The sequence below is a fragment of the Misgurnus anguillicaudatus genome, chromosome 22 (genome assembly GCF_027580225.2).
Source record: "Misgurnus anguillicaudatus chromosome 22, ASM2758022v2, whole genome shotgun sequence".
Classification (NCBI taxonomy): domain Eukaryota; kingdom Metazoa; phylum Chordata; class Actinopteri; order Cypriniformes; family Cobitidae; genus Misgurnus; species Misgurnus anguillicaudatus.
In genome coordinates, this window is record NC_073358.2 from 29,517,405 (window position 1) to 29,523,920 (window position 6,516).

Here is a 6,516-nt window from a genome sequence, read left to right on the forward strand (position 1 = left end):
ACAGAAAGAGCTTGTGTGGCCTCAGTCATATATACAAACTGTAATAAAATCTCTAGCATGATGAACATGATAACATCCATACAGATAACTGCTGTTAAAGGAAAACACCACCATTTTTCAATATTTTACAATGTTCTAACCTCAAATTAGACAAATGAATACATACTTTTTTCAATACGTGCACTTTTAATCTTTGTACAGCGCCTCGTGAATGTGTTAGCATTTAGCCTAGCCCCACTCATTCCCATGGCTCCAAACAGGGATGAATTTAGAAGTCACCAAACACTTCCATGTTTTACCTATTTAAAGACTGTTACATGAGTATTTACACAAATAAGTGTAATATAAAACATAACTTTTGTTTGGATCCTAAGGAATGAATGGGCTAGGCTAAATGCTAACACATTCAAGAAGCGCTGTACAAAGATTAAAAGTGCACGCATTGAAAAATAATAGGTATCTAAGTTCACGTAAGAACATAGTAAAATATTTTTAAAAAAGTGGTGTTTTCCTTTAACCGGCTTTTGTTTTGATTGATGATCTTACTGAGAATTGCAGTTTGTGTATTCCATAGAAAATGAGTCATTCAATCATATCAGCACTTTAACTGCATGAGCATTGAGCAATATAGTTATTGTACAAGACGAATTGCATCATTTATTATCCTGATCAAGCATGCTTGCATTAAGATCATTGTACATTAAAGTATGTAAACATACACTCTAAAAAATGTCTGGCTTATTTTTAAACCATAATGGGTAAATAGTGGACAGAACACATACTGGGTTAAAAATGACCCAGCATTGGGTTAATTTTCAACACAGCGGTGTGTTCTGTCAGATATTTTTTAATCACTTTTTAGGAACATCGCATTTAAAAAAACTTAGTATGAACTATTGTACAACTAGATTAGCTAAATAAAGTACCTTATGTCAACTCATGAGCTTGATCGCTATTTTCTCTATGACATCATTCTCACTGGTCCTCCTCCTCTGTATTTACGTGTGCTATCATATCCAGGGACTTGAGTATAAGTCACTCGGTGTCAGCATTGTGGTAAAAAAAACATCTGTCTGTTAATGGCAATTTTTCTTGGGGCAATTTGAAATGAGTCAAGTTGCTTGTCCTTGTGGGTTTGTGTCTATAAGAACAGTAATAGCTGTTAATCTCCAGCTCCCTTTTGACTTCCCAAAGATGCTTTCCACCATTAAGTAGATCATCCACCCATTTCAACAGAGATTAGGACTTACAAGTGCTTACAAGTTAGTGATGTTACATATTGTACATTAAGAAATTGAAAATTGTTCATAAAGCTTAAATCTCTTGCTTTGACATTTGAGCTTTATTACCGTAAACAGCAATAAAATTAACAATCATTATCCAATGAACCGTGGGTTAGGTTAAGAGAGATCTTTTGACATACCCATAAGGCTTTGCAAATGATAAGCTTCAACTTCAGGGCTCATTTGACACCAGACAATGATGGTTTGTGTTTAATATACCATAAATCTAACATACCAAATAAAGAGGGACCGCTGTTATTCTCAGTTAAAAGCTCTTTTAAAAGAACCATAAACTGTGACTGCATAATACATGAGTCATATTACACATTCTGTTCAGACATGCAGCCAACTGGTAAAAAGAAAACAGTTGTCTGATGTTTAAGGAAGGGTTAACATAAATTATCACCAGAGTATATACAGATCTGGAGTCAGTTTGTCTATCTAGCTAGGTTCACTCATTAGATGGGGTTATGTAGCCTCCCATATGCATATCTGAGGAACAAGAATTCTCAATGCTAAAACAGAAAAACGTTTAAAGCAGCATGATAGCGCCATCCAGTGGAGCATTGAAAAACGTTACATGATGCATTACAGTTGAGCCTGGCAATATTTTGCAATTTGGTATGTAACGTAATAATAAAGAGTCTGCTTCAAGTCTTTAGAGCTACAGTATGGAGAAGGTTTGGAGATGATCATGTAGCAATGTATAGCTATGATATATACAGTAGTCTATTGTGTTTAAAAAAATAATAAATGAAAATAGTTCTAGTTATTAAAGTGATTATACAAAAATATCAGCTAATATCAGATATATAAACTAATGCATAGTAATGTGATTTTCTTAAATTAAGTGTTTCTTATCAGTTGTTTTTATCAGAATGAGTGTTTCCTCGGAATCGAACCTGGTCTACCAAATGGGACACACGCTGTTGTTTTTTTTCTGTATTGGATGGTTGTTTTGAATTGTCTGGGTGTTTTTTATTGGGATGCTGCTGTAGTTTGATAAGAGATGAAACATCTGCATTTGGTCCCAGCACTGCTTCCAATTCCAAACACTAGAGGGAAGCACAATACTGAAAAACATTGGGATCCTAAACATGCAAGATTTTTATGGATTCTACAGGTGTGTTTGAAACCAGTATCTTTTTAATTTTTTATTTAAAAAAAATACATTTACATTTACGCATTTGGCAGACCCCAAAACAACTTGTATAATCCGCTGCTAGAGGGCGCACAATCAAAACAATAACAATTACGTAAAAGAATGATGCTCTGAAGAAGCGTGGAATTATGGTATTTGTTGTCTTTAAAGGACAGGTTCGGTATTTTACACTTAAAGACCTGTTTTCAGATAGTTTATGATGAAATAGAACGGTTTTGACTGAAATTTGGACATATGATGCTGGCCCGAGAATTTTCGGTTTCTGTTATATCACCCACTACCTCTACAATGGCTGCTCTGAAACTCACCGAGTGGTCAGGGGTGTTCACTGATATGCTCACACAAAAATCGCTGCAAAAGATGCTTTCCAACAGGTGTTTTAGCATTCGTTGTAAACTTGTGGACCTATTTTTCCAAACGCCTCACACCCGTACGTTCTTCCGTTGAGAGCTTGAATAATAAACACTCCAGCCCAGTTGGTGGCAGTAATCCACCTTTGCCAACTGCAAGAATACAAACAACGTTTCAGGCGCGGAGTAATACTGTACCTCACAGCACATCTAATCAGTGTTGGGTAAGTTACTCAAAAAAAGTAATTAATTACTAGTTACTAATTACATCTTCAATCATGTAATTAGATTACTTTACAAATTACTCTCTCCAAAAAGTATTTAATTACTTATTACTAATTACTTTCTAAATACTATTTAGTATATGATACAAGGATAGGCTCGAAGAAATAATATATACAAGTACATCAATTATCCTGATCCCACTTAAGGGTCCAATTCTCTCTATTAACTAACTATTAACTACTGTTGGCTCAATATACTCCAACTACTGCTTATTAATACTAAAGAAGTTGTTAATTTTAAGTATTGGTAGAATTGGGGACGGTTAAGGACATAGAATAAGGTTTTGCAGAATGAGGCATTAATATGTGCTTTTAAGGATTAATAAACAGCCAGCATCTCATTAATATTAATGCTAGTAATCAACCAGTTAATTTATGAGAATTGTAAACTTAAACCATGTTAAATCCTCTATTGTATTATAGTATACATAATTGTTTTCCAGTCCATACATAGTATTTAGTTACATTAGAAGTAACTGTAATTAGATTACAAGAAAAATAAGAGTAATTCCTTACTTTACTTTTTCAAGGGAAAAGTAATTAAATTACAGTAACTAATTACTTAGTAACTAGTTACACCCAACACTGCATCTAATACAAGTCAATGGAGTTGGACAAAAACTATGATAAAACCTGTTGGAAAGCATCTTTTGCAGCGATTTTTGTGTGAGCATATCAGTGAACACCCCTGACCACTCTTTGTAAACAAAAGTTTAATGCATTTTAGGAAGGATTGTTCCTGTGCATCTATGAAGCCATTGTAGAGGTGGGAGGTGGTACAACAAACACCCGAAAATTCTCGGGCCAGCATCATATGTCCAAATTTCAGTCAAAACCGTTCTATTTCATCATAAACTATCTGAAAACAGGGCTTTAAGTGTAAAATACCCAACTTTTCCTTTAACTCAACCGCTGATGGCCATCAATCAGATGGGAATGAGAAATCATGTTAACGGATGAGGTTAAGTAATCAACTTTTATAAATGTTGCGTTTGATGACATCGTTTTATTTCATTATTTCATGTTATGTTCAAAACTAAATTGTTAGTCATGGATGTTCCACGTCAGTAAACTAAAGGGAGTAACAAAGGGTAACGTGGATATTAATGTCACTGACAGGCAACTGCAATGCCCAGTGTCACTGTTTAGAATGGCAATTTTCTCACGATTTACAAGCAGTTGAAAACTTTAGAGATATTGTAAATAATCATTTGAACAAAATATATAACACTGGCCTGGTGTTTTTTTGGATATTTTACTGCAAAATCTTACAAATGGAACTTTAGAGTGCATTACAGGGTATACATTTTATCAGCATGAGTGTTCCCTGTTTCGAACATATGATCTTTTGCACTGTTAAAGGGATAGTTCACCCAAAAATGAAAATTCTGTCCTCATTTACTCACCCTCATGTTGTTACAAACCTGTATACATTTATTTGTTCCAATGAACATGAAGAAAAATATGTTGAGAAATGTTTGTAACCAAACTGTTTGTGGACCCCATTCACTTCCATAGTAGAATAAAAGAAAACCATGGAAAGTCCACTAACTTTTATAAACGTTTCTAAAAATATCTGTTCCTCAGAACAAAGACATTTATACAGGTTTGTAATAACATGAGAGTGAGTACATAATGACACAATTTTCATTTTTGGATGAACTATCCCTTTAACGCAATGCTCTACCACTGAGCTATACTGGAACATTAGACTACAGATAGCTACAGATTACAGCCAAAACCAGCATAAGCTGATGAGCTGGTTTTAGCTGGTCCCCCAGCCTGGTTTTAGCTGTGTTTAGTCACTTTTTTAGACGGTTAACTTTGCAAGCTGGGAGGACCAGCTTCCACTACTATAAACCAGCTAAAACCAGCAAGCAGACAGTGTCTGTGGTTCATAGAGCAAGACAGCTCAGAGGGAGGTGCCTGTGACTCATCAAAACACAACAAACCACATGTCAAACTCCTGCTGTTTTCCTACCATCCCTGTGGACTTTCTTTTGTTTTCTTGTCGTATCACAATAATTACACTTGGATAATTATAGAAATATCATTTTCAGGTGCATTTAAACACAATGTTGTCTGTGCTTTGATAGATCGATTTGTGACTTTAATAAAGTGATCAAATGCAGATGATTTTTTAGTGTACCCAGTGTCAGTTTTGTAGGCAAATGTTTGCTAATTGTAGGTTTCAGTGGGGAAGAAATTGAATTAAAATTAATATAAGAATATGAATGTATAAATAAGGGTAAAAAACAATAAGCTGATCAAAACATTTAAAATACCTTAACCTATAAGTCTAAATAAATAAGTAATAGGAACTGATCAAAACGTGGCCATAACAACATTTTGTACGGGCCGCTCTTGGGCCAGTTGGGCATCTCGACTGTCAGCAAACATTTTAAATCTGGTGCTTCATAAAGCACTGACTCCATAATGTGATCCCAGTGGAGCAGCTACCATAGCAACAGATGCTGTTGTCATGACAGATACCACTCAACATAATTGCTGCTGAAATAATTTCATTCTCAACCTTCACTCTGTCTCAATTTCTTTCTTTAGACTTTACAAAGAGAAACTCAGTCAAATAATTCAGCGTACACAGCCACCATCATGCTTTCATGCGATTTCAACCATCTTTCAAGATGGACAATTTATATCTTTCATTCTTCTCAACTTTAATATCACACCCAATTTAAGCAAACCACCTCTGACTGACTCACATATGTTTTTTCATAATATAGCCTGTTTATAACAGGCTTCCACTTTTCCAGCTGTAACGTAATGAATGTTTGATGTGGTGAATCGTGCCCTACTTCCAACAGGCAACACTGCAGTGACTGACACATTGATTTATCCTTCTGAAATATTTACACATGCACTGCTAGGAAATAAAGCAAAATCTATAAAAATGGTAAGACTGTAACTATAGACTGAATGAAGGACCCCCCCCCCCCCACAAAAAAATAAATAAATATACAAACCTTACTTATTACTGACAGATTGTTTATTGAAAATGTATGTGTGTGTCATAATTGTGATGTGTTTGAATACTGAAGGAATTGATTCAGAGTTTCAGGTGAACCCAGTGACACTGCTGCAGCACAACAATGAAAAAATGGAAAAGGAAATTCTGTCCATTGGCATGACATCATCAAGATGAGACAAGGAATAGCACTTCTCATCTACAGCAAACGAGTGTCTGGATAAGAAGAGAAAGTAAAATATATAAAGATTTTTTTTCCTAAGCATTCAGTCTATTGAAGCTGTTTGAAAGCATTGAAGCACACAAAAAAAATGCAGCAAACAATTAAGCAAATTCATAAAAAAAATCTCACATAATACAATTATTACTTTTAGGTTTTGTATTCTGCATTGTGACTTCATGGCAAATAAGGTTATATTTCCGCATTTCCTGTCAATATATAAATAAGCAA